The sequence below is a fragment of the Rousettus aegyptiacus genome, unplaced genomic scaffold (genome assembly GCF_014176215.1).
Source record: "Rousettus aegyptiacus isolate mRouAeg1 unplaced genomic scaffold, mRouAeg1.p scaffold_m13_p_3, whole genome shotgun sequence".
Taxonomy (NCBI): Eukaryota; Metazoa; Chordata; class Mammalia; order Chiroptera; family Pteropodidae; genus Rousettus; species Rousettus aegyptiacus.
In genome coordinates, this window is record NW_023416306.1 from 123,206,921 (window position 1) to 123,224,614 (window position 17,694).

Below are 17,694 nucleotides of genomic sequence, written 5' to 3' on the forward strand. Positions count from 1 at the left end.
TACATACACATGCACAAAATTCCATTCGTCATGCAATCCAATTAAGCAACACATTTTAAGTACCTACTATACTGTATTAAGTCATGGAGTACACAGAGTTATACTCCACACAGCTCCCAGTCTCGAAAATGTCAGAGATGATATTAAAAACAAATAGAACACTACAGCATTTAATAAATTCCAAAGAAGTTCAGATGACAGTGGTAAATTTTGCAAAAGAGGTAGGTATTGAGCAGAACCATAAGAGTGAAAATGCAACTTGAGTGGACAATTTGTATAGAGAAAATGTGGAAAAGGCGGGACCGGAGCCAGATGTGAACAGCCTTGAAAGGTATGATGAAGAATGCTTATTTCTGGACTCAAGAAGGCTTATCAGGAAAAGATGGAGCTTTAAAAGCCAACTCTACTGAGTTGGTATTTTAAGACCATTCAGAGAAGTTTCCCTAAAATGACCATTTGTGAAACATAAAATAAAAACTACATGTAGTAATATTGTCAAGGCATTGCCAGTTTTAAGTACTTTCTGTATATTAGTGCATTCCATCTTCAGAACAGCTATTACCACCATTCTACAGATAACTGAAGCACAGAGAGATTAAGTAACCTGTGTGAGACCACCCAACTAAGAAGTAGCAAAGCTGGAATTTGAACCTACAGAGTCTGGCTCCAGAATATGCTAAACCATATATGCTTTCTTTCATTATGGCTATAAATTTTGCTTTTACGTACTTTCATGTATGTTTGTAAAATTATAAATGAAAATAATATATCCAATATATATTTTAGTAATGTATTTTAGAATATTTATGACATAGAATTAGTTTCTAGGAATAGGACCCCAATTTATAATAAAACACCATAGAGTATAGTTTACTATAGTAAAGAATATGAATAGAACTGGAAAATTTATCATGCTAAAGAAAATTCAATAGATAGAACTTGATATTTTGATACATAGCTTACTCTGGAAATAGTATGATTTTAGGGCCTGGGAAAACAATTTATCTTTACAAAAATAAAAAATGTTTCAAATTTAGACAAATGTAGACTGCTAGGTTTACCTACTAGTTACACAGTTTAGAAGAGATAAATTATTTAATGTAAAACACAACTGAAGAAAACAGAAAGGATGTTATCAATTTTCACGGGCTATAAAGGACAGATCATTGAAAATTGGGAGTTGATCAATCAGAACATAGTTCTAGAGTCCCTCTCCCTCAAAGACCTCAGTGGGTATTGTGCTTACACTACAGTCTGACTGACTGGTGGCTGTAACTGGACTGGCTGCTTTTGTAGTGGCAAATGTGGCTCTGGAGTTTAGCCATTTTCTTAAAGGCCCCCATCTGTTCTGTCTAACAAAAGACGTGAACGATTTGGTAATTGTGGAATTTTTGAATAGAGTAATCTATAAATGAAATGAACTAATTTGAGAAGTCAATTCTTTATCACTAGGGGTGTTCAAGGACAGACTGATAAACACTTGCCAGGGGTGTCCTTGAAGGGATTTAGACAATAAATGGTGACCTTATTAGACTTGCAGGGGTTCTTTCAACCCCAAGAGTCTATGAATTTCTGTTCTTCAGAAGTAGCTCAGAAAAAACCCAGGGGGAGAGGCCAGGACCACTAACCTCTTTCTTCAGAGGCCCTAGCCAGTAGCCCCTCTGAACCAATACACTTATTGCTGGTATCCTTGATTGAGAGCAAAACCCAGGATAGTGCAGAGCTGCTTCAAAGCTCTGTCTAAAGGGAATGGAAGAAGGTGTTACTCATCACTGGGCTGCTGTAGCTGCCATTCAGTTTACTTCCAGAGCCTGACGAGGTAGTGGAAAGATTCTGCGCCATTTATGACATGGAATAAAATGGCAAGATAAGCATAAGAGCAACTAAGGGGATTGCTAATAAGAAAGTTTCTTTAAAAATAATGTCCTTTGGAAGACAATCTGGAATATGAATTAAGATTCTCCTTTTATGAACTTATCCCAGGGAAATAATAGAACAAGCATACCAAACTGAATGTTCAAAGATATTTGTTAAAATGTTAATACTAGTTAAAATTTTGGAATAAACTTAAATGTACAATAATATGGGACTGGCTAAATATATTGTGGTAGAGTTATACCTAAAATAATGATATAGATCTACTTTTGACAAGTAATCTACAATGTAAGTGAAAACATGTTTCAAAAGAAAATGCTATGTGTTTGTGGGATCAATGGACATACATGCATAGAAAAAATATATATACAACAAAATATTATCAGTCTTATAAAGCAAAGACAAAATAAAATTTAAATAAATTATTCTGACTGATATTAGATAAATGATAAGGCCTAGTAACTGAAAAATAACATGTAAATGAAAACACTGCCTAACGTCATATGTTTTACTTAATTAGAGTTACTGTTTTATAGAACCCCTAGTAGGTAAGTCATAGTTTGGTTGCTTAATATAGGAATTTGTGAAGCCATACATAAGAATATACTGTTAAAAATTGGAACTTAGCAATTTGAAACTTTTTTCTTTCTTCTCTCTCGTTTGCTCGCTCTTTCTGTCTTTCTTGCTTGCTTTTTAAAAATAACCCTTTTAAAAAATTAGGTAAAAACTAGAATCTCATACTGATAATATGAGAAACATATATGGATGGACTTGAGAATGGGTGTTAAGAATCAGGAGAAGAGGTTATGCTCAAAGAATTGGACTGTCAATTGAGATAACCAATATGTAGGTATTAAGATTTGATTTATTCAACAAATATTTATTATACACCTACTGTGGGCCAGGCACTTTCCTAGACACTGAGACTTGGAGCTTATATTCTAGTGGTGGCAGAGAAAAACAAGAATAAATTAATAAGAAAAATATCAGATAGCTCTAAGTGCTAGGCTGTAATTATAAAAAGAGTGATGTGAGAGTTATTACGTGAATGCTTTATATCAAGTATAACATTTAAGCTGAGATCTGAATGAGGAGCAAGTCATTCAAAAATTAGGGGAACAGCATACCGAGCATAGATAGATCTAAGGTGAGAATAAATAAGTAATGTCCCTAGAACTAAAAGAAGGTGAGTGAGGCTGAAATGGCAGTGGAGAGAGGGAAAGTGGAAGCAGATGAAGTTTAGAATAGTGGTCAGGAACTAGATTATATAGGATTTTGAAATAGTGCAGGGACTTCAGATTTTATCCTTAATGCAATTGGGAAGCCATTGGAGGATTTTAAGCGGAAAAATGATATAATCTGATTTACATTTTAAAATGATCATCCTGGCTGCTATGTTGATAATATAACAGGAAAAAGAATCAAAGTAGGTATACTAGTTAGGAGGTTATTGTAGTTGTGCAGGTTGGAGATATGGTTTTGTAAATCATGGCATACAGAGAGTATTGAGGGTCAAGAGTTACCTAGAGGAACATGTAGGGAACTCGTGACAGAACCCTGGGGTCACTCCAACAAGGGGCAATCTGGTAGAAGATGAATCAGTAAAAAGAGCTGTCAAGTATGGTATCATGGAAGTCACAAGAAAAAAATATGTTTCAAGAAGGGTATGATCTCAAACACTGGTGAGGTTTAATAAAATATAAATAAAGAACTGACCACTAGATTGAACAATGAGCAAGTCCTTGGTGACCTTGACAATAGCAATCTCAGTGCTGATGGAAGATTGAACAGATGTGACATACATTGTCAATTATTCTGAAGGGTAGAGATAATAAATGCAAAAGTGTACCTTCCTAGTCCTCTCTTAACAGCCATTTATATTTTACAATTGTCCTTTCTATAAAAACAAGATAAGTACTAAATATGTAGTATCATCACTCATACAAAATTGTCTCCAACTCCCAAAACGAGATGAAAAGAAGTTCCCTTACAAGTCTATGGGACAGGAGCAGGAGATTTCCTTCTTTATGGTCTTGAAATCCAGTCACTAAATCTTATTAATTTGTTCCTTTAAATTTGTCGTGTAATTAAACACTTCTTTTTTAACCTCGAGACAATTACCTAGTTAGGTTCTTATTACTTGCACCTGAATTATTACAATAGTCTCCTAGCTGTTGAATCTAATGTGAACACTTAAGCCTGGCATTAGGGTCAGGGCCACCAAACAGAGCATTGCCAGATTCTGATGTGAATGCTGCCTCTAGGAGTGATACACTAAGGTGACCCTCCTTAAGATTCAGCCTTCGAAGTTTCAATTATCTCCATCTTTGCTTCCTCATCTCATCTTTTACTACTCCCTACATGGTCTCTCTGTTCCAGCCAAATTGTTCTCTATACCATGCTCTGCTCATTTTCCACCTTGTGCAATTGTTTGTTCTTTGTTTAGCTAATAAAACATGCATCCCTCCTCTCCTTTCCACCAATCCTGAGCTTTCTGAAGAGCTTTCCTGACTCCCTATTTTTTTTTTTTTTTCCACAAAAGAGCTCTTTCCTAACTCATTTCCACACTGATCTTTCACTTACTTTGTACTCTTCCCCAGAACTTACGTAAGCCATCTAGGCTATGAATGGTTACTTCATGGTGCTGGCACACGAGCTTAAGGTCATGAATCTCACAACCGCATGGGTGAGTTTCACTCTGTTCCTTGGACAGACTGTACCATAATTTCAGCCAACCTTCTCCCGAATGTGGGGCATTGATCACAACAAATATGACCATGAAAAAGGAAAGGACAGATGGGTGCAAATCAACCGTCATTTTAGGAAAAACTCAGCACCATCTTACCAACTCATCTATTTCTCTATAATAATAGTCTTAATATTTCATGGACATATCTCTAGTAATGGGTTAAATTCTACATACATTAAACTATTTTTGGTTCTAATCTATACATTCCAATCTCAAAGGTAGGAGTTGTGTATTTCTGTTTTGAGTAAGAAAAGCATCTCAGAAATCATGTAGCCTAATCTACCTTACTTCAAGATGAAAATAAGACACAAAGACCACCCTTTCTTGCTCAAAGTTGTGAAATCAATATAAGATATTCACTCATTTTTGGATATCTTGATTCATAGAATCTTATAAAACACTTTGAATTTCTTGAAACAAAAGATCTAAATAATGTTGAAAGCCAAATATTTCTATTCTAAGACTAAAAAAGAACCTCAGGGAATCCTGGAAGCACTGACGGTGCTCCTTTGATATCAGCTCTGACAGACAGGCCTTGTGCACTCGGAACTCAGGCCACACTGAGCTCCTATGTTCTCTAAGCTACTAACAGCCAAGCAACAACATAAGTACTTAATTCTCTTCCCTTCTTTGGAAACATCGCATAATATAAAACAGCAATCACCTACCAGTTTGAATTTGTTTGCCGCGATTATTTACTACAGCATAAAAAAATACAGTGCTATACAGTCTTTAAAACACAATTGTAGATAATAGCAAAACTTTTTTAAAGGCATATATTTTGTCATTTAAACACCTTAGTGATTATGTTATAGATTAAAAGTTTACATGACAAAGAAGTATGGCATTTATGATTAGTATTTACATATTTTCTTTTAAAATAATTTTTACTAAAATGCTATAAAGGCATAACACAAAAGAAATATCTCTTTTATAGTAGTAAAACAACTGATGAGTTCATAAAAAAATTTCAATCTAACTTATTATTGATTTTTCACCCAATTGTTAACAAATATGGTATTTTCTAGGTCATATAAGAGTAGGAAGAGTTCATCAGAGGCTAAAGAAGGTAAAGCTTGTGCTTCACACAATTCTAAAAGGCAACTAAAGCTCTTCCCAGAGCACTGTAACTGGCTGCCATAAAAGATATCTCTTTTTCCTCTTCTATCTGAATTCTCAATAACATAAAACCCCTAACATATACATGCCATCCACATACCCATGGCTCCTTACCAACTCAACCATAGTTATTTGTGTGGAGGTAAGGGTATTATTTTAAGGAAACAACTAGTAAGATTAAAAGAGTAATTGAGAATCGGAATTAAAGAGAAAAAGGGGGAGAAAAGGACAGGGAGAATATATAAAGAGGAAAAAACAAACAGCAGGAATATAAGAAGAGGAAAATATGAATGAAAGAAGAAAGAAAAGTTGAATAAACTCCCATCTTTCAAACATCCCAAAGTAGGCCTCCCTGTCTTCTCACACATTTTCCACTGGCACCCCTATAATAAAAGGAGCCCCAAACTTCTAAAAGGACTGTGTTCCAAAGCTCTGTCCAAACTGGTTATTGAGCATTCAGAACAGCTGTCTTTATTAAAGTTCCTGTGGACTAAGGCGGCGAAGTGCTACACCAAAGGCACCACAGAGACTGAAGAAAAAATAAACAAACAAACACCAAACCAAAACAAGGAGAAAAAATTTGCAATCTAAATAACCAACAAAAGATGAATATCCAAAATATTTCACCTAAGAATCCTGAGAGGCTAATGAAAATAAGATGCTGAACTTTCCTAATCATCACAAGATACAAATTAGAGCCACAACGACATACCATTTCACAATTACCGGATTTTTTGGGGGTGGAGGAGAATTAGTCTGATCAAATAAGTTTTGATAAATGTGTAAGTCTAAAGAAGTACTCATAAACTGATAGTAGAAGTATATACTGATAAAACCACTTTGAAAAATAATCTGGCATTATCTAGCAAAGAACTGCATGCTCTATTACTCAATAATTACTCCCTTAGGTAGGTAAATAATCCAGAGAAAACTTTTTGCATGTGCATTAGGAGACCAATATAAGAATATTCAAAGAAACACTGCCTACAACAACAACAAAAATCCTGGAAACAATAACAAATGTTTATCATAGAGAATGGATAACTTGTGGTATATTCTCATAATGGGATACAACAGTGGATATAAATATAAGATTAAGTGATAGCTGCATACAGTTTACAGAAGACTATAACTAGGATAATTCTATTTACATAAAAGTTTAAAACACAACCAAAATTAAACAACATACTTGATGGTTATATACATATGTCAAAAAAAGTATTAAAAAGTACAAGGGAATAATTAACCCAAAATTCAAAACAGTAGATATTTCAAGTGTGACTGGTGGGGTTGTCACTGAGGTGAGAGGTACACAGGGGTCAGCAAACACAGGATTGATAATGTTCTTAGCAGCTGCATGAGAGATCATTTTATTATTACTCTCTAAACTGTCTTTAATGCACATATACTTTGTACAATGTGCTCCATAATTAAAAAAAAATAACTTACTACATTGTCTCGCATACATGACAAAAATAAACTTTTTAAAATTTCAGCACACACAAGGAAAACTGACATCTGGGAATTCCGCACTAATGTAAGACATAACTATCTAGTGAAAAATAAGCACTGTGCTGTAGATCTCATATTCCCATTATTAACCTCTTTTGTTCTAAGTTGAACCCTTGTCAGACTACACCACTTCTAAAAACAAACAAACAAACAAAACACCTGCCAGCTTTAGGATTCAGGAATTTATGAAAAAATAATGTGAAGAGTCCTAGTATAAAATAAAGGAGTTAAAAAGACAATGCTCAATTTATAGCATTGTTTAACTTTCTATAGGATACAAAGCTGATAAGTCCAAATAATAAGGCAAACACCCATGCCTAGTTTGTCATATATGTTATTTCTAGAATGAATTCTACTTTTTTTTAATGTAAGGATCAGGTTCTCAAGCATAATTTATTTTGAATTGAACACCAAATCTGAAAGCTACAATTAATGAAGTTAGAAGATTTCCTTGTCAGTTGGACAAACAACTAAAATGTTTTCATTTAAAACACATTACTGACCCAAGTAATTACATGGCTCAAAATATTTTCTTTTGAAATTAAATAAGCAATCCTCTGCTTTCACATTAGCACCATATTTGCTTTGTAAAACGAGCAAATATCACTGAATGTACAATGCACCTCGTCTACAATAAGGCTGCGCAACTGCCAGTTGCTTCCCTAAGGTACTATTTGCATCTTGTGATGCAGTCTCCTGGAAGTCATATAGACCCTTTTCTATTTGTGGCAGAATTTAAACCACTTCTATTAGCCAAGTTGTTTCTCCATACAAACTATATGATTTAGTTATTGTTAGGGTTACTACCTATCTGCCCCCTGTAAACTCTATAAGGGCAGGGATTTTGGTCAGTTCTGTTGACTAACATAGCATCAAAACTCAGGCACTATGCTTGGCACATAAAAGCACTCAAAAATATTTGTGGACAAAATTATTTATTTCTACACTGTGAAGAAACTAATTATAGAATCAGTACTACACCCAGCCAAGAACTGATGCTATTTCCTGAATAACTTTCCCTTCATTATAAGAAGTTAGCTGTATATCCATTGATTAAAAACATTTTAAAGTAGAAAAAAAATAATTCTGAATAATTCTGAACTAAAAATAATTTTAGTTCATGATAGTATTCAAAAGATACGGTCCCTCAATTTAATAAGCACAAAATATTGACTGTAACTTAAGCAAGTAGCTCTCTTAATTATTTCTCTGGTGTCTAAGAGATGATTTATTATTTGTTAGCTATATGACTTATATAGAAATAAATTCAAACACTGAGTGACTCTAGGCGAGTTGAAATAATAATTTCTACCTCTGAGAAATTTCTGATAAAAAAAGATTCTGCCCTTTGATTTCTGGCATATCTTGCTGTGGTAGGAATAATCAGATTAGATTTCAGTTATTATTTAACTTTAAATAGTAAACCCAGTGTAGTCAACAAGTATTTAAAAACCTCCTTACAGTCTGAAGACATTCTTAGTAAAGTTTCCATACAAAAGACCAGAATATAATTTAAGAAATTTTGATTTCATGGAGTATTTCCTTCATGACGTATTTGATTCAAGGAATGCCATGAAAATCAAAATCTTCTCATTTTCAGAAATGAATTGATATTATATACAACATAACTGATGGACAAAGCAAAGTAAAAATTAAAATTCATGTACAGATTTCAAAATAAAATTGACTTTTAATAACTATTTCATAACTGCAGTAAGTAAAACATCTACTGTAAAATTCAGTTTTACTATTTTCACAAAGACAGCAGTAAGATCTAGTAAATTCAATCCTGGGCAAGTTCAGGCATGTTACTGAATTTCTTCATTTATAATATGGTAATGATAAATGTTAGGAAAGAAAGAAACTTCTTCACTTTACTCAGGTTGGGCTTCTGTATACAGAAAGAGCAGGACTTTACCACAAGCCTTATCTCCCCACCAGGGCATATATTTAAGGAATTTTTATACTCACCCACTTTATGAACTCTTCCACTAGGCTGGTGGGGTAGCTAACCTGACCGGTTTGATTTTGGTAGCCAGTCAGCTATTTCCAGTCACCACAGAGTAACAAGGACCTGATTTACTCACACACACTAAACCACACAAAATATACTAACAACTGTTTTCAGACATTGGACAACAGTACAGGACAGTGATTCCTGAGAGAGAAATAAATAGGTGAGCACTACAATTGCCCAACCTTACCGCCTGGAGTAAGTTTCCAGGCTGAAGTGCAGGGAAGGGGAAGCCAGACAGAATCCAGTAGTCTCCTTGAAATGAATACAAAAGAATTATGGGAATGGGAGGTCAAGGTGGCTAGTCACAGGGCAGAGTACCAGTAGCACAAAGAAAGAGAGCTCTGAAGAAATAGAGAAGCAGTGAAAGATAAAAACTCGTCAACCTAAAATTCTTAAGAAAGCAAAACAAAACAAAAAAAGCAGAATGCTGTTTTAGACACAGAAAAGCTGAAAAAATGTCAAGACCAACAGACCTGCACTACCAAGAATGTTAAAAGGAAGTCCTTCTCTCAGGAGAAAAATGATACATTTAGAAGTCTGGAACTACACAAAGAGCACTGGAAATCATAAACATGTAGGCAAATAGAAAATATTTATTCTTGGTTTTTAAATCACTTTCATATAGAATTGACTATTTAAAGAAAAAATAAGAGTAATGTATTGTATGATTTATAACTGTAGAAGTAAAATGCATGATAACAAAAGTATAAAGGCTAAGAACGGTAAAATAGAAGTATGTCATTACAAGTTTCTTGCACTAGACACAAAGTAGTATAATATGCTTGAAAATCAACTGTGACAAGTTAAATTATCATATACCTTAGAGTAACTAGTAAAAAGCAAATGAAAACAAAACCAAAAAAATCTCACAAATCTAATCATAATTAATAGTTTAACAGAGAAGATACAATGGAATTTTAAAAAATTTAATCCAAAATAAAGAAAAAGAATGAAATAGGAACAAAGACCAGGGACAAATAGAAAGCAAATAATTAGTTGGTACATTTAATCCCATCCATGTCAACAATAATCTTTAATGTGAATGGTCTAGTGAAAAAGCAGAGATTATCAGATTGGATTAAAAAGCAAGACAAAGCTATATACTACCTAAAAGGTACCCACTTTAAAGACATGAAGAGGCTCAAAGTTAAATATTGGAAAGATATACCATGCTAACATGAATCAAAGAAAGCCAGAATGGCTATATTATCATATGAAACAGACTCCGCAACAAATAATATTGCAAGTGATAATGAGGTTAACCCATCAAGAGAGCATAACAGCCCTAAACACTAATGCATCTAATAAAATGGCTTCAAAATGTATAACGTAACAACGTATAGGATTGTAGGGAGAAACAGACAAATCCACAATTATATTTGGAGATTTCAGCACTCTCTTTTTCAATAATCAATAGGACAAGTAACAGAATATCAGTAAGAATATAAAAACTTGGAAGGCACCATCAACTTGGCCTAATTAGTATTCATTGAACAACTTGGCCTAATTAGTATTTGTAGAACACTCCACGCAACAAAAATAGAATATATCTTTACTAGGTAAACACAAACTGTTAACCAAGACAGACCACATTCTGAGCCATAAAACAAGTCTTGATAAATTTAAAAGAATTTAAATAACCTGAACTATATAGATGTCTAACCAATGTACTATATACTTGAAACTAATTTAAATAAATTATAAAAAATAAAGAAGAATTTAAATCATTTGAAGTGTGGCTCTCCAACCACAACGGAATGAAATTATAAGTCAGTCAGAAAAAGATAACTGGAAAATCTCTAAATATTTTGAAATTAAATGACTGGTATAATTGTAACAGTCACTGAATCATCCCCTTTACTCTGAAGTGAGGTTATCAAGTGCTATGGACTGAATTGTGTTCCCCTGAAATTCATATATTGAAGCCCTAACCTCTAATGTGACTATTGTTTGGAGATAGGGCTTTTAGAAGGAGATTACGATTAAATAAAGTCATTAGGGTGGGGTCCTAATCCAATAGAATTGGTGGCTTTATAAGAAGAGGAAGAGGAAGAGATCTCTTTCTGCAGGCCACTTGAGGACATAGTGAGAAGGCATCTATCTGCAGGCCAGGAACAGAACCCTTACCAGAAACCAAATCAGCTGGCATCCTCATCTTGGACTTCCGAAGCTAAATAACTGTGAGAAAATGAATTTCTGTTGATTAAGTCACCTAATTTATGGTATTTTGTTATGGCAGCCCAAGATGACTAGTACACCAAAGCTAAAAGCCAGGAATCCCACTCCATATTTCCTGCTCCTTCCTGAAACTCAGAGGAAGTAGTCTTACACTTAGCTTCAGATTTCTGAATAAGGCATGCTGGCACCTGTGCCTAGAGCCTAAATGTTCTCAATTAATGAAAGTGGGAGTAAAAATACCAGACATAAATGGGTTTCCAGAAGCCTTGCACATGGGGGATTATGGGGTACATACCCAGTTTAATAAAGTGATACTTTATTTCCTATTCTACTATCAATCATGTGTGCACATAATTCCAGTTGGAACTCAGAGGGAGAAATGGTGACTAATACTATGAATCCCTAGCAATTGTAATAACTATTCAACCACTCTGCATAATTGTTGTGATGATCAGAAAGGAGGTATATCAAACACTGAATCATTATATTAGTCTTACTGAAAAGGAAAAAGAAAACTTTTTGTTCTACAGCATGGCTACTTAATAAAGTCAAGATGGGGGCACGGGGAGAAAATTAAGAGAGAAAAAGAGTGAGAAATAAAGAGAAAATAAAAATAAAATAGTAACAAATATATGTAGAATTCACTAAGTCCAACATTATATCTTACTATCCCCTGCTACACATGCACCCATGTTCCTCCAACCCCAAATTTGCTATTTCTCTTGAATTCCCTATATATATGTTCCAGGTGGCTAGAGTCATAGGGCAGACTATCCAGGCTCAATTGCCCAAGTCAAAAACTTGGCAATTGAGTCCTATAAAATGTACCTCCTAAATAGATCTAGCTACTTTTTTCCACACTGTATAACCCCTGCCAGTACTATTAAAGCCATCATTTCTCACATAGATAATTAAAATAGCTCTGTGATTCGTCTCCCTGCATCTTGTCTCTTATCCTTCTTATCCATTCATCTTCCTTGTTGGAATTCTATTTAAAATACGATTTTGCTGGCTTAATTTTCCATAATGGTTCCCATTATTTACAATTTAAAGCCCAAACTCTTACTTTTGAAGAACCAGTTTAAAAATCATTTAATAGGCAGAAGTAAAACCTCCTTCACTCCCTCAGGCAGATATTTCTTTTTTATATATTATTGTATATTATATATTATATATTATATATATATAACATTAATAACTTGTGAGTTCCTTGAAGACAGAAGCTAGCTCACTCATTTCAATATCTAATATATTAGGATTTTCTATATAAACAATCATGCACTATAAATAGTTTTACTTCTTTCTAGTCTTTGTACTTATTTTTTTTTCCTTAGCTTATTGCAATGGCTAGGTATACAATGTGGTATACAAGTAGCTAGATTGGATGCCTTCTTTCTGACCTTAGAAAGTAGTCAATATTTCATCATGAAATATGGTATTGGGTGTAGATTTTTCATAGATGTCCTTTATCAGGTTGAGAAAGTTTATAAGGTCATTTTGACTGGAAAAATATGTAAAAAAATCCCTCAAGGAAATGCCATCTTTTGCTTAATTTAGAATGTGCCAAACAAATCTTTTAAAAAACAAAAAAAAATCTCTGGACAACTGATAAAGAACATACTGTTTTTCAATGTACATCATTTATTTTTAGTTAAAAATATCCATACATTAAAAAATATTTACCTCATATGAAACACTAGGAAAAAAAAAAAACCTATTCACCAAGAGTGAACCCTAATGTAAACTATAAACTTTTGGTGGAAAGGATGTGTCAATACAGGTTCATTGACTATAACAAATGTACCACTGTAATGTGGGATATAAATAATGGGGGAGGCTGTGCATTGTGAGGACAGGGCATATATGAGAACTCTGACTTCAGTTTTGGTAGGAACATAAAACTGCTCTAAAAAATTTAATTTATTAATTTAAAAAATTGCCTTTTATATAAGAAAATATTTTTATTTTTTTTTTGCAGATTTAAAAAATAAAAACAATAATAAAAATAATCTATTTACGTATCCTAAAATTGTACTTTAAAAGTTTCCCCAAAGAAGCATCAATAATAAAGGGAAAAAAAATTATAGAAGAAAACCACTTCTCAAGCAAATAAAAAGTATCAAAGCTGAGATGAGTCTTTACTGTCTTGGGACCAAAAAACTAGCCTTTTGTGAAAACTTAAATTAACAGAGTGAGTTAATGTTTTATATTAAGCATTTTAATGCCTGATAAGTATGAATATACTTACATGTGTTTAGGGCCTGAAAAAAATAGGATAGTTACTGGTAGAAGGAAGAAATGTTCCTTCTGTAACATTGCTATTGGATTTGTCTTACAAGTAAAAAATTGTTAATTTACTGTGGGAAGCAGTTTTTACAATACGGACATTCTCAAAATCTGTCGACAATAATCTTATGTCTCATATAACCTCTGGTGCTTTGTTTCTTAGACAAAATTTCCTTGGACTAGACTACTGAATACCTATATTAAATTCCATATTTTGAGAATATGCCAGAATAAGAGCCCCTCATGGCTAGTATGGTATATTATATAATGATAGCTTTCAGCATTCTGTAAATACAGCAGTCTAGAAAATATCAATTTAATGGGAGATTTCTGTTTATAAAGGGACTTGTCTATAGAAAATAGCTAAAAAAAGAGTTGATTTCTCTCATTTACACTGAATAAAAGACTGCTGGACACAGCTGTCTGGTATGTGGTTGTGGATCTATTCTACAGGTTTTTTTTTTTTAATTAAAAATTATTGGGGTGACATTGATCAACAAAATCCAATACGTTTCAAGTGTACAATTTCAACAGTATGTCGTATATACAATGCATTGTGTGTTCACCACCCATAGTTAGATTTCCTTCAATTACTACATATTTAACCCTTACTCCCCTCCTGCCCTCTGGACCATCCTGCAATTCTGACACTAATAGTTATAATGTTATAGTAACACCTAGCTGACACTTCTTAAGATCTTACTATGTGCCAGAAACTATGATGAATATTTTATCTCATTTAACATATACAAAAATACTAATAATACATCACACTGTTTTACCTCTGATTATAAATGGAATGAATGGTCATCTCATGTACAATTACTATTGGTAATTCATCAAATGTAACATGCCATCAGTTTTAAGACATATGACCACTTTATCTTTCACTAAGAAAGAAAAAAAATCTTCTAATTAAACTACAATGTGCTGTCAAATGTAAGAAATAATTTGATTTCAAAGATTTAAAATGCAGGAAATGTACATGTTAACATCAACCAAATATGGTAACTCTAAAATGATCAGTTTTATCAGATACTGATTTAAATGCAGTATGTCTGAAGAGACCTGCATACAAAGTGAGCTAACTGAATGCTTTTTAGCCTCTTTTAAAAAGAAATCTTAGAGAATGAAATCCTTTATCTGACAAACTTCTTACCTGAAGGAAAAAAGAGATAGATATAGCTGCAGGTGTTTATATGAGCTATACTTATACTTTATGCTTATATATTTCTAATCAAAGTAAAAATACTTTCATCAAAGTGTTTAATGATGACTGGTTTAAATAAATCTATATTTTAACAAAAGGGTGAAAAAAGACTGTATATTTATAGTTTCATAGCTAAGATTATGGTTAACAATTTGAATCCTGGTTCTGCTGCTAATAACTATGTAGCCCATAGAAACCTTTTCGGTTTCTCTAAACTTAACTTTCCTAAAAAACAGAGGCAATACCTATCTCACAGCATCACTGATTTCATGAGGTAACAGTATGTTGTGTTGAACAGTGTCTGGCACACAGTATAACCACTATTATTATATGAAAACTTTCCAATAGTTCTGGAGAGCTTTAAACCAAAGAACGACAATAACAAAATACAAATAAAACTCAGGGACCCATTCAAGACTGGGTTTTCTATTCTTTTAAAAGCTTCCTAGGTAATTCTAGTGTGAAACCAGGATTGAAAACCACAGCTCTAGTGGAAGCTTAAAGTCAAGCAATGGGAGAAAATAAGGATATTAGGCAAGGGGTGCCATACAGAGACACTGGTAATATTGACAAAGCAAGAGTCCTACTTTAACATATGTTTACTGGTGTTTTCAGGTATAGCTGTGAATTTTCATATATCCATCCAATCATAACACATAGCTGAGGTAGAAGAGGTTTTCAAACTGGGGTCTGTGGACATCCTGAGGATCTGGTAGCTCTTTCTCCCCGCCTCCCCCTAAATTTAACATGTGAGTTATTGCACTGAAAATCTCAAAAATAAGCACAAATCTATTCTGGACCATCTGGGTAGCCAACGATAATCAAGAATTGCCTTATAATTTCAGTCATGTTCATATTTACAGTTATGACTTACATTTATAGTTTTGCTAGCATTCAAAAAGCATGATTTTAATAGCTTTGGACTAATTTGTAATAACAAAAACACAGATGATGCTTTTGTGTTGTGTATAAAATGTCACTGTGGCCTGGGGTACTGAAAAGTTGACAGGGTTAAACAACAAGCAAATATCAAGTCATTGTATCTGAGGCATACTCAATTCAAAAAGATTTGACCCCTAACACCAAGTACTGTATTCACATTTTGATCAGTGACTTTGTCAACACGTCATGAAGTTTACTATTTCTACAGTTTTATTTGCTTTTAGCTTTTCAAAACTATTGGTTTTATAGTTGTATGAGAGATAAAAGAATAAGGAAATTGTACTGAGTTCATTATAATAAAAAAAACTTGTTTCAGCTGGTTTCAAAAATTTTTTTCCTTTCAACAGCTGTGGAAAGTCTTGAAGAGAGACTGAATAGATTCAAATCTCATCTCCATTTTATGATAGGGAGGCTTTCAACTTTTTATAAGATCTTTAAACTAGTGCTTGCTCCCCCGCTTCTCTCACGTATTATCTTGAAGTTAACATTTCTAAATACATAACAGAGTTCCTTAAAACCAAGCCAGGCTCCATTACTAAATTGATTTTTCTTCACCTGCATCTTAAAGTCCATCTCAATGTCAAATTTATGCAGATTTTTATATTTTAGGTCTAGCATTTTTAGAATCAATCCTTTTAAATTTCATTAAAGCCAACACAGCATGTTTGTTTCTATTATAATTTTTCTGAGTAATAAAAATCTTTCTTGTAGTTTACCTCAATTATTTTTACAAATTCTCTCTGGTAAAAGGTCAAAGAAGTACCAGAAAAAGTCTAGACAGGTTATATAACCTTCCCCAAAATATACAGAAAATCTCTAGCTGAACAAGCCTATGTTATACATGCCTAATGTCTGAATTTAGATATTTAGAATTTTGTATATAGGTTTGCTATGTTTACATAGAAAAAAAAAGCACTGATATAAGTGATTTATATAATCCCTCTAATAAACAATTTGAATGATGAAAACTTTAAAAGATCACGGTACAGATAATATATAGAATATAATTGCACTTTCGTTTTAAAAAGTTTTAAGATAGTCAATATCATGCATACTTATATGAGGATAAGAGAAAGAGTAGAGATACATGCACAAAACTGTAGACCCTGTTTATCCCTGGGAAAGTAAACACAGGAGGAGGTCAGGAGGAATCGGTGGTTTCCCCTATTTATACATTGTTTTTGTTTAAATTATGTTTAGGAAACCATGTACTACTTCTGTAATTTTTAAATCAAATTCTTCAAAACTAGAGGGCACATGCAAGGTACAAGTGCCTTTAACAGCTTTTAAAATCGTGAGTAAGAAACACAAAAACACTAGAGGAGGATTACCAACTTTTTACTTTACTAGGTAGTCCTTAAAAGACTACTGAAATAAAATAGAGAGCTCCTAAAACAAATAATTACATGCAAAACTTTAAGGCCTCTACCTTATATAAGCTTTTTAAGACAGAACAGAATATTTAACAGTTTGAGTATACATAGTAACTGAGGGAAAAATATTGAGTATCTACCATACACCAAATGGTTCTCAAATTATAATTTTTTAAGTATTTTAAGAATAATAGCCTCCCAAAGATGTCCATGTCCCAATCTCTGATACCTGTAAAATATGTAACATTACATTCAAAAGGAACTTTGCAGATGTGACTAAATTAAGGATTTTGAGATTGGGATCTTTTCCTGGATGATCCTGGTGGGCCTAACATAATTACAAATCCTTATAAAAGAGAGGCAAGAGGTCAGAGAGGAGAGAAGATGTTATACTGCTAGCTCTGAAGATAAAGAAAGGGGCCGTGAGCCAAGA

At 33.3% G+C, this 17,694-nt stretch overlaps 1 protein-coding gene across 9 annotated transcripts in view; it reads right to left on the reverse strand.

Annotated features, from left to right (window-relative positions):
- The window catches only part of FAM214A (family with sequence similarity 214 member A), a 98,468-nt gene that overhangs the window by 25,876 nt on the left and 54,898 nt on the right, over positions 1 to 17,694 (reverse strand). The gene's annotated exons all lie outside the window — the stretch shown is intronic.